The sequence below is a fragment of the Falco peregrinus genome, chromosome 14 (genome assembly GCF_023634155.1).
Source record: "Falco peregrinus isolate bFalPer1 chromosome 14, bFalPer1.pri, whole genome shotgun sequence".
Taxonomy (NCBI): Eukaryota; Metazoa; Chordata; class Aves; order Falconiformes; family Falconidae; genus Falco; species Falco peregrinus.
This window is the reverse complement of record NC_073734.1, coordinates 6,409,244-6,427,483: the sequence shown is the minus strand read 5'-3', so window position 1 is coordinate 6,427,483 and position 18,240 is coordinate 6,409,244. Positions and strand designations below refer to the sequence as shown.

General features: G+C 41.6%; 1 protein-coding gene across 13 annotated transcripts in view; it reads left to right on the top strand.

Annotated features, from left to right (window-relative positions):
* Positions 1-18,240, top strand: part of KLHL36 (kelch like family member 36) — a 97,931-nt gene that overhangs the window by 20,875 nt on the left and 58,816 nt on the right. For 3 of the 13 annotated variants that reach the window (XM_055819059.1, XM_055819054.1, XM_055819063.1), the window contains exon 3: positions 8,489-8,568. The exons of the other annotated variants lie outside the window; for them this stretch is intronic. The gene's annotated coding sequence lies outside the window, so the exon portion shown is untranslated. The remainder of the gene's footprint in view (positions 1-8,488; positions 8,569-18,240) is intronic. 13 annotated transcript variants of the gene reach the window in all.

The following is an 18,240-nucleotide window of genomic DNA, read 5'->3' as shown; positions in this document are numbered from 1 at the left end:
TGCCACTGTTGTAATAATATATCAAAGTGTAAAATCCTTTTGAAACACAGCTCCATCGTACAGCTTGGAGGTTAGCAGACCCCTTTATGCTTCAATTCCCCAGTAGTTACTGGAAGTGTTTATGTAGATGCCAACTTGTGGGAGTGAGCTTCACAGAATTACAAATACTAGTGCAAAGATGACCGATACAGCCTTGCAGGCTTTACAAGAGCAGCCATATCACTATTATAAGACAGTTTCACTCCACCTTAAAGGAAGAGGCATTTTGTTGCCATTGTGAGCTTTTAATCACTCCAATTACAGTGCTTTTCCCATCCTGACAGCTGGCATGCACAGGAGTCCCTTGTTAAAGCTTGCATGAGAGGTGGATTTTTTTATTTTTTTTTTCAGTCGAGTAAATGACCACAGCACTAAGCACAGTCCCAACACCACCCAGCAATTTGCTCAGCTGGAGAGCTTGCTGATTTCACACAGCAGATGTTTAATGCAGTACCCACTATAATATGCACAATAACTGCCCTTCCAGACTATGCAGCAACACAAAGTGTGCTGAATCCAGAGGGTTATTAAAAAGCCACTGTACCAGAGTTAACATTAAAGAGCTCTGTTAAAAAAGCTGTGCTTATTGTAGCTGGAGGTTTAGCAACGCAGGCTATTTGGCTTTTGAATCACAAGTGGGTAAATTCTATGGTAACAGAATAAAAATGCATGTGAGTCTGTAGAAGGAAACATATTCTGTAATCCACGTAAAGTATCGATGTTGTCTCAAGTGTTAGGAGAAGTTTAGTACCCGGCCTTGCTCTCTTGCAGCTTCTGAACGGCCATACTGTGCTGACTTCTCAGGCAAGATTCTGTGGAGCTTTTTGCTAATGGAGGTGAACTCTTTCCCCTTCCTAGCCTTGTGAAAAGTTCTGACGTTTTCACTGAGAATATTGCTTCTCATGCACTTGATGAGCAAAGAGTCCAAATCCAGGCCCAGCTGCACTGCGAGCTTTCACAGCAATTGTAATTTGCCTCTTTAAAGCTCATATCCCAGAATTAGACCCTGTTGCTTGCATACAAATTGAGTACTGAAGCCTGAAGAAGGGCTGTGGGTTTTACCCCCCAGGAGGTCCATCATGACTTATGATGGGTCAAGGATTTAGTAACTAGCCAAAGGCCAGAGAGGAAGTTCAGCATGTGTTTTTGTCTTAGCAGCAATGCCAGCTTATGCAGCTCTCTGGTTGACCTTCCAGTATCCTGAGCTGTGGAACTGATTAGGCTGAAGAGTTATTTATTTTTTTAAAACTGGTTGTGTTTGGGGTTTTTTTTGGTTGTTCCCCTTCCCCCCCCCAATGAAGTCTGCTCTTTTCCTTCACTTGGCTTATCCAAACAGTCAGATACTTCTGGTACAATGAAAGAGATGGTTCTAGATCATGCTTAATTGTTCCTGTAGCCGTATTACCCAACATCTTACTATTACTGCAAAGTCATTAAACTCTCAGGAGTTCCTTAGAGTGTCTTCAGGAATGTATTCTCTGGGAAACCTCTCCAAATAGCACTGAGTTGAGAACCCCCACTTAAAACTTACTGTCTAAATCAGATACAAAAGCCCTATTTGAGAAGAAACAAGTCAATGCATTTGCTACCCTGGCCCATTAACACAAACTAACTTATGCACCAAAATCAGCTGCATTACAGAGTTCACCAAGGGCACTAGGATAACCTGGCTACCTTTTGCCTTCCCATCTCGGCTTTTCTTGGAGTGGGACATACAAGGCTGTGTTAACAAATGCCAGATCTCAGACTAGTAAAGAACCTGCCAGAGGAGAATGGTTCTATACCAGCTCCCTTGTAAATCTTTCCTCTTAATCCCAATGGGCCTCTCAGCTCTCTGTAGCTGGCTGCTTTGACCTTTTTTATTTTTGGTTTAATATACAGCTTCTCTTCAGTGCTGAGCTGGAACTGTAGCTTTTGGTGCCTTTCCTAGCAATCAGAAAGACTTACAAAACTGTTGGCTTCAGCTCCAATACAAATAACAATGAAACCAGGAGCCGAGAAATGTGAGCAAAATACAAATACCCTGGAGAGAGATGTGTCATGGCTGTGGTTTTACACCTGCCTCCCATGCCCTCCTTCTCCCTGCTATAAAAGTTTGTTTGAAAGTTGCAGAATAAAAGTTGCTATGTGATCTCTTTCTCATTTATAACAGTGCAGAGCTACAGGCTTTCTTTTGTCTCTGACCCCAGAGAAACTGCTTGCAGGATTATGTGCTCATCTTCTGTATATCCTGGGAGCTAAAGGTCCCCTTTGGGATCCTAAGCGTGCTCCAGTAAGTAAATGGGTGCTGGTTGTTCTCAGTACCTTGCAGAAATAACCTTAGTGTTGCGGGGCAGGAGGGGGCAGTTTAGGTGTTGGGTATTTTTTTTCTTCTCCCTTCAAGATTCAGTCCTGCTGTTCAAAGGTAACTTCAAACTTTCATTGATTTCACTGTGCGAGGGTCTAGATCCCAGATTTGCTGTAGCCTGAATCTCCCGAGCCAGACCACTCCATGAGATCCTGAAAAACTGCTCTAAAGGTACAGCTTTGCTGACTGCCTGGGCCCAGCAAACTCTACACCTTACTTTCCAAAGTAAGAAGGTGGCTTAGCATGCCTTAGGAACAGGCTTTGAAATATGAAATTATCTTTAAAAGGTGCTTTTTAGTTGTGCTAGCTACTTGTACTAATCCTTACCCAAAATTTGTGATGCAAGCATCTGCTTGGTGATACTACAGGCAGTTGCAGGTGTCCAGGAGCTATAGGAGGGCTGCTCTGAATGTGTGCAGACACCAGAGAGGGCACAAACTGCCCACTTGTATGTTGCTTGCTTCAGATCTGCCTTTATTCAGAAAGGCTCAGGATTGCTATGGCAACCCCAATCACAAACTGTAAAGGATTCATACTAAAACTTAAAATGGCTCATGCTTTAAGGTCTTTTCTCTCTTCCTCGCCCTCTTTCTTATTTTCTTCATCACAGAAATCACGTCTGAGCAGAGTCTATAGCGACTTTATCATGGACCCTTTGTGGACTGGCAGCCCTTTGTTCCCCGGCTTCATGAGGCTGAGCAAATGCAGCTGCTCTTGGAGTCAGTGGGAATATCAGGTGTTGTTTTCCAGTTACTCAGATCAACAGGATCCCTGCAATGAGATCACCCAGTCCAGTGGCTCTTTTCAGTTCCAGAATTTCTTGGTGGGGTGAGGTCTATAACTGCTGGTCTTGCATTGCTCTCTTTGGAAAGGCTCTCCCTTACTACAGCCAGAAAAGCTTTGGTGCATTTTCTGTGTGCCAAAATTTTAGGACTCTGGGAGATGAGCTCTGTAGGAGTGGTGTAAGAGATTATTGCTTCATCTATTCCTTATGCCCTGCTCCAAAAGGTTACTAATTTGATTGCAGAAGCAGCTACTCATTAGCTATATGCACACCTCTGGCCTCAGCTTAGAAGAGTACTGTGAGCTTCCATGGATGGGAATTTATTTGGCTACTTCTTGGACTGTGATAGTTTTGTCTTTCTAGCTGCTTGCTTGGTCCCATCTTGGGTATCTGTTTACAGTGGCAAAATCAAACCTTTCATTTTTCTATCCGTACCCTAATTATGCAAACAACAGTTTTACACAAAGCTCTGCCCATTGCATGAGCTTTGTGTTGGACAGGAGATTTGGGGAATTCCTTCGGTTGCCCACAATGCAGCAGGATAGCTCAGGGGAATTTCTCATTGTATTTTATTCTCTATATGCTGAATGTGCTTCAGAACCATCTTTCCCTCTCAAACTGAAATGTGAAAAGCAATTCTGTTCAAGCCACTGACCTTCACATCCTTACCCCTGGGGGACAGAAGGAATTCCTACACAGCTAACACTTTCTCTACTTATGAGAAAAACTTATCCTCTGTTTGCTCTGAGTCACATTGGATGTTAGCAATGGCTCCATGGTTACCCAGTTCACCCTTCTGCTACCTGCTTAGAATTTACCACAAGATTATCAATTGACAGAAACTGGAGGACCTTTATCGGTATGAACCTGAATTTCCCTGATTTATCTCAGCTGATTCTGACTGTTTGCTGAAACAACTCCCTCCGAGTCCATCCAAGATTTTACACAAATGGATGTGGTGTGCATAACTTACAGATGGAATGACACTTGCATCCTTTGGCTGAAAGGGAAACCAGCTGTATGGGTGGGGGGATTTCCTGCATCACAGCCGCTGAAGCAGGAAATAGGGAAAATTCAGCCAAAAAGACTTTGCCAGTTCTCTAAAGAACATGCCTGAGTAAGCTTCCAGACAAATCTGGCTTTGATTGTCTCTGTCTTACTTGATGTAACGAAAAGAGATCACCATTTTTTTAAATTTTGTTTTTGATGCAAAAGTAGCAGATCAGGCCAAAAGGGAATAGGAACAACCTGAGGAACTGCTAAATACAAAAAGAAAGTAGAGGTGATGTGAGGGATTATATTGTTATTGTCTGATTGAGCTTTAAAGAACAGAATGTATAGTATTTAGTCACATATTCCTATATGATTGCATTTTATGAATGTATTCTTTAAATAGTGACGTAGGTTCTGTAGTGCCCTTGGTGCCCGCTGTGGGTAGATCTCCTTTTTGTTTTCATACCAGGTCTGAGCAGCTGTAGTCTTTCAAATGATATTTCTGACAATGAATAAATCACAGTGCATATGAAATGACTGGTGCAGCATGAAGACTCTCCCACAGAAATCATTCACGAGTGATTACCCCCCTCTATCTCAAACATGCAACACAGCAAATGTTTGCAGAGCATAGCAGTCCAGCAACAATTATAGTATCAATCCTATTACTTCTGAATGAAAATGCGCGAGAGAACTGTATGTACAAAATGCCACAATATTCCGTGGGCATAAAGCCAAAGTGGAATAATTCAACCACATTAAAGTATTTCGTGTTTTGGGTACTTTTTAACATGCTAACACATGAAGATCAATGTGTTCTCAAAGAAAGCAGAGGTTTTGCAGAAAAAATCCTTTGTACCGGCAGAATATTTTGTCGTTGAATTTTGACCCATTTTCCCAAGGGGATCTTGGGCATGATGTTTAAAACTCAGGTACATGTGCAAGTTAGGGGCAAAAGTCTAATTTGCACATGCATTTTCCCTGGCTATATGAACAGAATTCAATTGAATTCCTGTTAGGGGATTAATAATGCTCAACAGAAGTGAAGTGTGAGGGCTTGGGGAGTGGTTCTAATTTCATGATTCCTGCCAGTGTCAATCCTGGCATATGTATGATTGCCTACTTGATTACCATCACAGAATGAAAATATGAATGGGGGAGCTATTCTACTCTGCTAGCCTCTAGGCTGAGGAGCTGGAAGGAGTGGAGAAAGGCTGAGGGGTGGGCAGCGAAGCCTCGCAGAGGTAACAGTTGGTAATGAACTTTTGCTGGCTAGAGGCTTAGCATGACTTCCTTTTCCCCTGGTTATGGCAAAGCTCCGGTCACAGCCTTCTTCCCGATCTGAAGTTGTGGTCTCTCTCCAGGACACAAGGCAGCTTGTACAGTCGTGTTCTCATTGCACGTGTTAAAAGGCATGGAGAAATGACTGCTCTGCCTCTTGACAAGCTGCACAGACATAGATATGTGTTCCCTGGGCCCTTGTGTTAAGTATAAGAGCCCTCCGGAATAAATAACCGCAACAGTCCTTGCTGAATAACACAGTTCACACAAAGGAGGATATATTAGCTGCTTTTTTACTCTCTGCAAGCAAAATAACGAAAGCAATCCATCCCTTCCCCAGAAAGTGGAAGTAGGAATAAGTAGCTGTAGAATCCTACAGGGTAGACGTCCGATAACAAATCCATCCAGTTTAAGTCTCCCTCATGTAAAATAAAGGAATGTAAGAACTCACTATTGCCAGTGCCCCAAGCAGGAGCTTAGCAGCTAGCAGTAGCGACAGCTCAGATTATTAGTGTATTTATAATAAAGTCTTTTAAGTCTGCCACATGGAAGGATTTGTGAGTCAGCAAATATATAGCAAATAGGTCTGCAAGGGACAGGCTAGCACAGAAAGGAAGATTGTCAGGAATTATTCAGCCCTGAACATGCCCAAGTCTGCCTCTGTTTCCTTTAGCAATAACTATTGTTCTGGGAATGAGGGATTCGTTATTTTTAATTTCTTTGAAAGGCAAAGAGCAGTGTTGGTCTGTGACTATAATAAAGCAGGTCAGCCCACCCGAGTTGGCATGAGCACACAGGCAAACTGTGCACAGGGATGTCCTACCAAATCACCTGTTGTGCAAAGACTGCTACCCAGTTTAGCCTCTTAACCTACATTTGGAAATACATTATGCTTTACAGATGCATGCTGTAGTAGGTTTTGGGGAACTGATTGACTTTCTAATAGGTTTAGAGCTAGAGATGCCAATTTAGGGCTCATAGGAAGGAGAGCCCTTAATCCTGTTCAACCTGGAGGTTCCTTGCAGGACTGAGACCACACAGAGCCCCCCCCCCCCCGCAAAAAAATGCAAAAAGAGACGTCTAGCCTCAGTAATGTGTAATTTTTTGCATTTAAACTTTGGAGAAAAATAAATTACATTTACTGCTGTGACTAACCAGAAAGCAGCAACTGAATGCCACAGCATAGAGGAGAGATTTTAATAAAATGAATGCAGAACTCATGTGAAAATTGGTTGGAATAGGATGTTTAATTCATGTTAGTATCTTTAAAAACCTTTGCTAAACACAGATCCTAATCACTTGTGTTAACTCATGGTCCCATTCTGCTTTTTTTAGCAGTAGTAATCCAGGTAACCTGGACAAACTCCAACTTGGGTAATTATGTTCTCCTGACCTAAATTCTTCTTGGTGTTTCAAATGGATACTATTCTTGGTCTGACATCCTAAAAGAGCAATTGCTCTTATGTGCACTCAAAGGCTTTCTGTGTTTCCTCAGAGTTAGCTATGTATCACTGGGTATACACTGTATCTTGGGTATGTTATGGTATGTTCATAAACTTTAAAATCCCTTTAGGAATAAAGCGGGGGAGGAATTAGTAAATTTTATTTACATTTTACAGTGTCTACTTAAAAATATTTTTATACATATATATCAGATATGTATTAGATTAAATCTGATATTTTAGCATACATATGCTCTGTGATGTGGTCATTGTAGGCACTTCAATAGGCAGTCCTACAACTTCAGGTTTTCTTGGCATTTATCACAGGCTTTGGAGAATGGATGCTCATAATTCTGCCAAACAATGTTATGAGGACTTCACCTGGACATTTCCAGCTTGTTCTTCCTGCTTCCAGCTGGTCAGCCAGTACCTGAAATACACCAGTGGTTCCTGGAACTACATGTCCTCCAGGAGCACTTGGCACAGACCAATACACAGAGCACAGGCTAAAAAAAACCATACATAAGATGAACCCTGTTTGGTTTGGGGTGGGGGGGAGTTGTGTGTGTTTGTTTGGTTTGTTTTTTTTTTTTATGAAGACTCCAAGATGAGGCAGTGGCCTGAGGAAACTGTAAAAGGATAAAGCAGATCTAGTGGATCACCCTGGGGATATCAGCTGAATCAACATTAGCTAAATTTGCTAGACTTTCTTCCACATCTGGATTTCTGCTCCAAGTGTGAAATATGCACTTACCTTCACTGTTGTGCTGTCCACTTGGTGGCTTTATCAAAAACATTTTACTAAACCTCATCCTTCAGCTGTTGCTTGGACCTTACCCATCCTTTTTCACATGCTGTGATTTGTTAGATCTTTCATATGACCTGAGCTCCTGGCACATATGTGGGCAGGCTGTCTTCACCAGTCAGGCAAGCACAGGAAAACAACAAGGTGGGACCTGCATTTCAGGATAAGTACAGGAAACAAAGAAATTTGTGTAGGAAGGGAGCAGAAGGGAAATCAGTGTCAAAACCCCGGATTTGAAGGATGGGACAGGAAGTAGGAGGGTCACTAGAGAGGAAGAGAAAAGCTGCTGCTGCTAAAGGATGTAGCAGTAGGGTATGAAAAAGCTCTGCAGTGGAAACGTGTAGTGTCAGTAGGTAAAATAAGAGTAGAGGATGGAGCCATGAGTAGAAAGGACAAGGCCTGGCAGTGGAACCAGGAAATAGCACAAAGCCACTGCCAAGAGGAAGCTGGCAAAAATCTGGTCTCATCATTGCCCCAGCCATGCTGACATTCCCACTGTCACTCCTTTTAGTGTAATACCTAAAGTGAGCTGCAGCCATTCACAGTAAAAACTCACTGGTTTATGGCAGGTCGCAGCCACGAAGCCATTGCATTTTCATTAGTGCAGTAAAATCCATGAATTATAGATGTTTGACTATATAAATCTTGTTCTTCACTTGGATACAGGCACAGTTGCTGTTTTAAACAGTCAAGCAAAGAGATGCACAAAGTGTGCCAGATCACTCCCTGATGCATTAAACATGGATGACGTTCATCCAAAATATTTTAACATCACATTTATTTCTCTCTGTCACTAGCAAGTTGTGCAAGTTGTGAATGCTGGAGCCAGTTGAGGCCACTGATTCCTTGAAACAAGGACATTCTATTCTTACTTACAGTAAGTACAAGAATAATTGCAGTCTGTAGCTAAGTATCTTGAATAAAGCACTCCTGGGATTTTGGAGAGGACTTGGTAGTTACTGTGCTGTGTTACTGCAGCCATTCTCTGAGTGTCTGAACCCAGAGCAGAGTCACTGTGATGTTTTCCAGAGACATTACGAGAACTGAGAAGAGATTATACAATCACTTTCAATTGGCTTCCAAGGTGGTTTTATTGCTGGTTTCAGGATGCAAGTAAATTAAGGAGGTTAATTGGTTTGTATTTCCCTGTAGGAAAGTAGGAATTTCCAAGTAGGAAACCCCCTTGCAAATTAATCTGCCTCGAAGTCGGTCTGTTTCTTAGCATTATCGTTTTTTGCTCCTTTTTGGTTTTGGGTTATATTCATCCTTCAGTCTTGGGAAGCTTTAGAGACAGAAGACCTTTGGTCTCCCAGGGTACATGTGGTGTAAAGCCCCTTACTCTGTGTAAACAGATACTTGAAATGACGCTAGCAGCATGAGAGAGGCAATAGTTTCTGAGAGGCGCTGACAAAGAAGAGAGACTTTCTTTAATGGGAAGTGCATACTGAAGTATGTAACAAAACCATGGTTGAAAGCCCACAGTGTTACTGCCACTACTGAGTCTGATAGAGAAGAAAATTCTCACAGTACCGTTTTCAGGACTACATCATTGATAAATGGCTAATGATAATAACCATTGCCACAATAACGCTGTCTTTCTCCAGCCTTTTATCTTTGATGAGCTGAAAGCTTGTCACACAGATGTTCACTATTAAACTTTGTAGCACTACCCTATGGTACATAAGCGTATAGGGAGAGTAGTTAATGGAATTGGAGCCACTCAGTGCTTACCTCAATTTACCTCACAGTAAAAAAAGCATTTTTATATGCTGAGGCTTGCTTTGTGCTGGAATGTGCTTCAGCCACAGCAAAATGACTGACATTCACAGAGTAAGAAAATAACAAGTTTTTTAGACTGAAGAGATCTTCCTGATCGTTCTGGAGATATCCCAGGTCACGTACTTTGTCTCCAAAAGTTAGACAGAGCCAAAGAGGTTCTTGTCATTCTTAGCAATTTCCTTCCTTTTATCCTTACAGGGATATCTGTATCACCGCCTTTATCTATGATTTTGTTCTCACTCTCTCCCTCCATCTCTGTTAGTCTGAAATCATGTGAAATACCACGCTTGGGTCAGGAAAAAGAGCCAAAGTGCTGAGAAGCTGATATACCTGTTCCCTTAGGGCCAGATCTAGAGGCTATGAAAGTCCAGATGAGTTCCATGAATTTCAGAAAGATCCAGTGAAAGCTCCAATATGAATGCCTGTTTCATGTTCTGTGCTTCCAGAAAAGATGCTTTAAAGGGAGGCTGTCCCATCCACCCCCTCAAAGCTTGTCATGTGGTCCTATCACACTATGCACTCAACCTTACTGAGGAGCTGCAGATATATCTAGCAAAAGGCACTCTGCCTTTGTATACTGCCTGGAAGAAATTGTTGTTCAGAGAAACAAAATCTACACCACCCTCTTACATCTGTGCTTGAGACACAGTGGGCATAGGAAAGAGAAAGACACAGCTCTGGCATAGACAAAAAATAATAATATTCTCCTGCCTACAAAGGTCAAGACTTTCACTGAAGGGAGTATTTCCCTCCCACTCATTACTTTCTCACTGACAAAAAATTGGTTAGTTAAAATAGGGAGTTTGAGCCTGTCTGGCTCTGATATTGACATCTGAAATTACATAATTTAATTCCATTTTTTGCCATCTTCTGATCTTTTGTGTGATTAGTCAATAAAATCAATGTATTCTGGAGTTCATAGAGAAGATATGTGCGTTTCCTGTGCAATGCAAAAAGCAGTGAGCAAATACATGTAGTAAGTGCCCTGTTCGCAGTTACCATAGAGACAGCACATTAAAAGAACTGTTCCCCTTATTCCTTATCACTGATCTAGAATTAAAACCAACGCTTTTTCTATTCTTGTTGAATTCTTTTGCTTCTCTTGCACGTAGACAAGGTGCTGAATTGCTGGTCAGGTCCTTGTGTTTAAGATCAATGGACAACCTGTTTCATGCATACTCCTCCAAGTTGCTGAAAACCAAGAATGTAAACTTAGTCCCACCATCTCTCAGGTTGAGCAAAGTTCAGATCTCAGAGCTCTCTACTTTGTTCCTTAAACTGTGCTCGTGCAATTTCCTGTTTAGATGCAAAAAAGGGGCTAAAGAGATCTTGTTGCTTCCTGTTCTAGGTTCACGGTCGTTTCTTCCACAGCAGCAGCTGACTGTCAGGGTATTTCTCTGAAAGACACTTGAGTTTTTCACATCAGTTCAGAGGGCTCGTTTGTAAGAGCAGTTTCAAAACATGACTTCAAGTGGCCAAAAAAATTCCAATAAAATAGGTTCTTTGGATTGTAAAAGCGTTAGCTGAGCAGACTTGGGTTTGCGTCAGAGAAGCACAAAGCACCCTGGAGACAGTTAATACTGTAGAAAAGCTCTGTGAGCTTTGTGAATGAGGTACAAAATACCTGACTTGAAGTTCTGCAGACATTGCTGTTCCTTTGCTATATTTTCAGCACTTCTCTGGGATTTAGAAAAGGGTCCTGATACTTGTTAGCTCCTACAACTGAAACGTGTGTTGGTTTATTAAGTTCTGAGGTGAATTGACACATTCTGGATGTTGTTGCAATGTGAATTGGGAGATGAACCTGGCACTCCAGTGGCTCTCAGAGATAAACAATTTAGCCACAACCTCACTGCACAGCACTGGAAAACTTTGCAGCTGAGGCCCTTCAGTTGTTGATTTCTCCTTGCTGTTTGGGGAAATTAAAGTGTCACGGTGACCGGGGTCAACAGATTCACTGAAAAGTCAGCAAGACATGTCACATATGAGCAACGAAAAACAGTTCTAATTGAGGCTTCGATGTTTTTCTGGTTGGTTTGACTGAAACCTTACCAAGATGGCTTTTCCAGAATTCTCTTCAGACTTGTCAAGAGGGAGACCTCTAAGAAGAAAAAAAGGTTTTAAAATATACAGGGAGGTCAATACAGTTCAGGTGACTGAGGTTTTGTACTACAGGAGCCCTCAAAGGCCTGGCTGCAAAAGCTGCTGAGTGAAGGCAAGACCCCAGTTCCAGAGTATATTCCTTCCCCCAAGGTTGATTGTATCTGGGAGACAAAAGGACATAAACCAAGTGGCATCACGGTGCACGTTTTCGCCACCTTCAATATCCCCTCCTCAGTTTTAACATCTACCCTGAATCTGTTTTCTGCTCTATATTATTTTTGTCACTAATTGTACAATAATTCTTCAATTACTGTAGACTGGAGAACAGGGAAATCCATCTGTTGGATACTGTCTCCTTATGACTCTTCCTGACCTAAATTTGGAAAGGCTCCACCTTCCACCTCCTTTCCATTCCCTCAGGATGTTGAGTCCCAGGCACTAACATATTAAATTTAAGTACCAAGTGCCAGCAGTCTGCCCTGTCTAGCTCCCAGCAATTAATAGTCTTGCAGAGGGGACAGATGAATGGCATGTGAAGCAGCATCCTGAATCATGCTGTAGGCCATGACACCCTATTCATGAAACCAGAGCTTTTACTTACATATGCAAGGCCAGAAACTGGTGATCTAAAAATCCTTTTCTTCTTCAGGGAAAATAAAGCTTTGGATCCCAGAAAATGTCTTTAGGAATGAAATGAGATCCTGAATTAGATGCTGCCTCTTTTTTTCCTCATCTGGACAACTGGTGCCGTTTGTGCGGTGTGATAAACAGTAGTATGTAATTCAGGGTCAGAAGGACCCAGCATCCAGCAGTGTTGGTGAGGCAGGAGGTGGTGCCTGGGGCTTTTATTTTAAGTACTTGTATGCTGTAACTTTGTAATTCTGTTGACTTCCCAAATACAGTAATAAGCACTTTTACATCTTCAAAGTACTTACAGATACTATCTCACTTATCTCCTAGGGAAGGAAAATAAGAAAATGATCAGTAACAGATAAGTAAATTATTTAATTTTGTAGACGAACTCAAAGCTTAAGGGGAATTAAAGACCTGATGTCAAGCTAAATCAAAGTGATGGAAATGAGCTGGAACTTGGATCTATCCGAGGCTTCTAGTAGGCAAAAGTGAATTTCACCACTCTGCAAATATGGTCTAGCTGCGGAGGCCCTTGTTCGATGAAAGGACAGAACTATACGACGAGCTGAGCTGAGATCCTGGGGAGGAGGGCTCATGCTTTCAGTGCCAGCATGACGGTGGGACTGGCAATAGCTGGTGCAGAGAAAACCACCCTCCCTCCAGCCCCTTGCAGTGGCTATTTGAGTCCCTCCACCAGGGCAGCGGGCTCACAGCTCTCCTTGGTAGCTGCCTACCTTGCCCTGGCCAGACCCAGGGCTGCTGCAGCCCTTCTGTGACTTGCCAGTGTCACTGTGCTGAGAATAAATGTCACATGAAGGAATAAATTAAAGCTAGGAGCACCCGAATCCCAGAGAAGTGCCCAGTTTACAAATTAACACAGTACCTCTCACAAAGATCCTGGCTTATTTTGTTGCAAGAGAGGCCAGCTGGATGAAAATATTTCTTTTTGGATGGTAATTACAGAAGAATAGGAGGACTGGGGTCATAGAAAGCTAAAATCTTTGTAAGAGCCAAGTGCTGGTTTGAATGCACTCCTTTCTTTCAAGATCTTCAGCTATTCCCTGCATGCTTAGAAACACTTTCTGAAGAACCATTTTTTAAGTGGTACAGCACAAGAAAAGCATTCCTCCTTCAGAGAGCACTGAATACTAATTTACTCTTGGCAGGTTGTGGAAAAAGAGGGCAAGAATTTTTTTGCTGTCCTGTTTGAATGTAGTAATGTGTCAAATTAGGATTAAAGTGCTGTTTCCTCAGTTCTACTCTGACTTTGATGCTATACAAGATGTACTCAACAGTGCTTTTCTGTGGCACCACTCAGATATAAGAACGTCCCAAAGGCATTCTGTAAAGCTGCTAGTCAGGCATTGTTAAGCAGTGACGAGTGAAGGGAGTATGTAAACACGGCTGGCATTACATCCACCCCAGTATCCTACATACTGATGTGAACGCTGGCACCAGTTAAGGCATGGTTGGTTTTATGTCTGGCTGGCCAGCACATCCCAGCTGATGCCAGACTGGTTTTGAAAGCCCTATTCTGTCACCAGCTCTTGGATAAATTTTTAGTAGGTGAACTCTGAGATGTCAAACATCTGAGCACTGTCTTGGTAAGGAACCTCAGTGCTTTAGGTTAGAGTCCATATACGCTGGGTAGTTTGCTCTTGCACAGGATTCCTTTAGAAAAAGTTGGATCTTGGAGGGAAAAAAAAAAAAAAAAAAGGAAAGGCTTCTTCTATCCTTGTGGGATACACCAGGGTCCTTATGGAAAGAGCTGATGTCCCACAGTACCACTGCAACTGAAGCAAATAAAAGCCCCCTTGGGCATGCGTTAGTGCGGAGCATGGGCCTGCCCTTCTCCAGCAGGAAAATCTCTCCAAGTTGCCTCAAGCCTGTACCTATGTATCACCTTGCCAACATAGGCACAAGGAAAGTCTAGACTTAGGCGCAAATTGGCAATAATTTCTGAGCCAAGCTAGGTTTTATGTTGTAATGATGGTTCATTAAACTAAATTACACCTTCAACAACATCTTTGAATCATTTTGTTGTTTTCAGAGTATTAATTATGAAGACTTTCCTGATTTGTGAAGCTTAAATAGGCAAATGCATCTACTGGTGTTGTCCATCACTTGGATTATAGGATTATATATTAATCTTTTACAGCCATGAAAACATGTGGAAATTAGTGTTCAGTGGTTCTCTCAGAGCTCATCATTACAAAACACGGGACAGTCCAAATGCATAAAATGCATGCACCTTGGAAAGGCTTTGGGAGTGTTGTGTCTGTGTGGTGATTAGACCATAAACTATGTACTGATTCGCTGAAAAAAAAAAACAAACATAAGTCCACTGCACTCCTAGACCTCCATCCATAAATCTCCAGATACTTACAGGAATGGTTTTGTTTGTTACTTATGATCAAGCAGTGGTTTAGAGTGTGGCTGGCTGATAGGCAGAGAATTCAGGCATGTCCAGACCTGCCATACAGACAATAAAAGTGATGTACTGTGAGAAGCAGGGACTTAAATCCCTTTTTATGTGAGATGCTGAAATGACTCTAAAAAGCTGTCGTTACCACAGATTGTCTGACCTAGAGCTGAAGGTATATTACAAAATGAATCAAACAAAACCGAGCTTTGGAGGAATATCAAATGTGAAGTGGTGCTTGGTTCATATGCTATTCATTTTTCAGATATTGGATAAATGCAAGGTTGAATGAGGGAAGAGCAGTAAGAGAGCGAAGTGCAGGTATCCAACTAGCTCACTCTATCCAATGCTTTTGATAACATAATTATAACTTGTAATGTTATAATTTTCTATCTGTACAAGCAATGTCAGGAAACAGAGATGACAACCTGGTATTCATTATATCGAACTGAATTCATGCACAGATTTTTCAGATCCTGTATCTTTCTTGAGGTGGATTGTATGCTCAAAATTAAAGAGAATGACCTTGAAAATGATTGGACTCTTTGCAAGTATGCATTGTACACATGGCTATGGAAAAGTTATCTTGCAATTTTTATCTTTTCTTCTCTGGATGAATTCCATTAGTGATGCCATGTTTTCAGACCTGAGAGGTCAAGCCTGGGAATACTTTCCAGTTCTGAATGGTCCTGTACTGGAACCAATAGCTCTAATCTGCAGAAAGACTTCTCCAGAGATCTTATTAAAGAGGCTGTTGTCATACTAAAACTGGACCAGAAGGTCTTGTTTTGAATCTCAGTGAGGCCTCTCCCTGGCCTTTGGCATGACATATATTTATATATTCATGACCATGTGTAATTAATGCAATTGCATCTGTGATAAATTTATTTACATAATTAATATTCACATATATAATCTGGAAGGAATCCACAGAGATCAGAATTATATCAGCCTAGTATTTAAAACTAGCTTTTGAAATTATATGTTCTGCATGAAGATTTTCTGAGTTGAAAGCAAGGCTCAGCCTGGTCTGTTCAGGCTTGGCCTTGGTTTTGCCTTGCTCCCAAGCACAATTGCAAGGCAGTCTGTGGTAGCTGCATAGAGTTGTTTTGGTTAAGAACTTCCTTTTCTTGGTATAAATCAGAGCCCAGCTCTGACTTAGTTGCTGCAACTTTAGCAGAAATTCCCTTAAACCAGCAGAGTACTAAGCACAATTCAGTTCTGTCCTCTTCCTTCTTGCATCTCTCGATGTTACCATAGTCCCCCTGGACCCTTTTGAAGAATACAGTAAAAAATACTCATTGTTGTCTTTTAATTTTGCTTAGTATGTTTCTTCTTCTTTTTCTCCCAGTGTCTTCTCAGTGTTGTTTTCTCTTTTACTTCCTCATTTCATCTTAAGCTTTGTTTCATGTTGAATAAAGTACCATCCCCTGTAGCAAGCAATTTAGTTTAAAAAGACAACACCTATTCTTTTTTTTTCTTCTTTTTGTAAAAGTCTCCTTCAAGTCGGCAAAGGTTTTCTACGCTGTATTCTGTAATTAACTTGTCTTTGAGTGAACGAGTACACTCTACTAATGCAAAGCATTTTCTAGCTCAAGATCTTTTATTGGTTGAAAGAAAATCTGTGTTTTAATCAAAGTAACATTAAGAAGTAACTCAGCTGGAAAATTTGCTAAGGATGTTTGTGTTTTTGAAAGCTGTGATTGGATCTGAGTGGGGGTACTTTCCACATTCTGCAGTTATATATAAGCCACATTATATTTTCTCTTCCAAAATATTTCCATTCTGCAGTAAATGGATCTTGGGCTTTTCAAAATGTCTAGGAAAAGAATCTGAGAGACACAGGGGAGAAATGGTTTTTATCCAGCTCAGACTACTTAGTCACTGGCTGGAAAGACATCTATGAGAGATAGCGAGGCTTAAACACCTTCTCCAAAGTAAAGATCATTTTACTGTTCCCTAGCTAATGCTCGAGTCAGGGTAAACATGGAAGCCATAAATTGCAGTAGTGGGGCAGAAATACTGCAGAGTGGCTTTGTCAGTGAAGAAGGTGAGTGGGAAAATGTTTAGGATGCTCAGGATCCCAGTATGAGTCTGCTCCAGCCCCCGTCCCAGATGAAGGGTGGGGTGGGCTCTCCATCACTGAGAGAGCTAAATATTCATCCCCTTGGAGACTCAAGCCAGAAATTCAAGCCACGCTGAACCTGGTCCATATGTTCCTACAGAAAGTTCATGTTTCAGCTATCAAGTGCTTTTGTCCCAAAAAAAGAATACAGAGTTTTACTGTTGACTTCAGTATAGCTAAGATTCTGCTTGTAACTTGCCTTAAAACGTTTGGCACTTGGCTGCAGCTCATTTCTCTTACAAATCCCTGAGGTCATGATTCAACAATACAACAAATCCAGCTTAAGGGCTCCTTGTGTTGGATCAGAAAAGTCATGACACGTAATCACATCACGCAGAGCACTGCTCCAGAGTAAGCAAACTTGCCCATTCAAATGTATTAAAAAATAATAACAGGTTTACGTTGGGCCAGAAGTCTCACTTCTAGATGAGGCATCTTCTGCAGCTACTGCTCCAATGTTTTGACTATCAAAAGTAGTCTGCCCTCTTCTAGGCCGGGGGAAATTAGCATAAACACAGTGTTCAGCACTCCAGCTACTTCACCAGCAATACAATCATGTGCCGGTGTCTGATCCACATCAAATATGTATTTCTGGCAGATCAGCAGCGCAGAGGTCTGGTATTAATGATCACAGAACCAGGGCCCCAGTCCAGAAGCATGGGAAGACACTTGAAAAAAGAAACAGTGCTTTTTCCAGAGGCACCCTGAGAAGATCAGGGCAGCCATTTCTCCTGGTCCTTTCATCAGGGAAGTGAGCAAAGCTGCAGGGGCAAATCACTGCAAAGAATTCTTCCTTAAGCACTGGAAAGGCTTAGGAGTTCAACGAGATATTGCCAGATGAGAAAGCAGCTGTGACACATTCCAGCTGTGGCTGGAAAGGAGAGCTGTTCCTCCCCAGTCCATCACATGAAGATTTCCTAAGCTGGCCCCTGCCGAACATTTGCTGGTAGTAAACGACTGAAGCAGTCAAACCTGAAGTAGTTTAAATACTTTGTTGCAGCAAGGAAAAGCTTAGCAAATCAAGGTGATTAATTTAATAAATTCCTTTGGCTAATAGGACCTGATTTGAAGGAAATAAATTTTACTTTCACGTAAAGCACATAGCCATTCCAAACTGAGTTCCTATTGAGAAAAAGAATTAATACCCAATTGGAAATTTGCTTGAGTTTTTCTGGATTTTTTTTTTCTTTTTTTTTTTTTTTCTTTTTGGCCTAAAGTCATCCATGCATTTCTTTTCAGTATTTCATCAAAACACCTTTTCTCTGTGAGGCGTTATTGTGTAACTAACTTTTATCACCCATTTCCATTTGGGTACTTTGACTCATAGGAGTAAACTTGCTGGTGTGGCACAGGTGCCAGGTGAACATTTCACACTAACTGGGGACATTTCTTTGTGGCCGCTTGACCCTGCTGCTAAATCCTCCTGGTTATAGAAATAATAATTAAGACGTCTGAGGTCACATTCTCAATAGCCAGAATCATCCTGC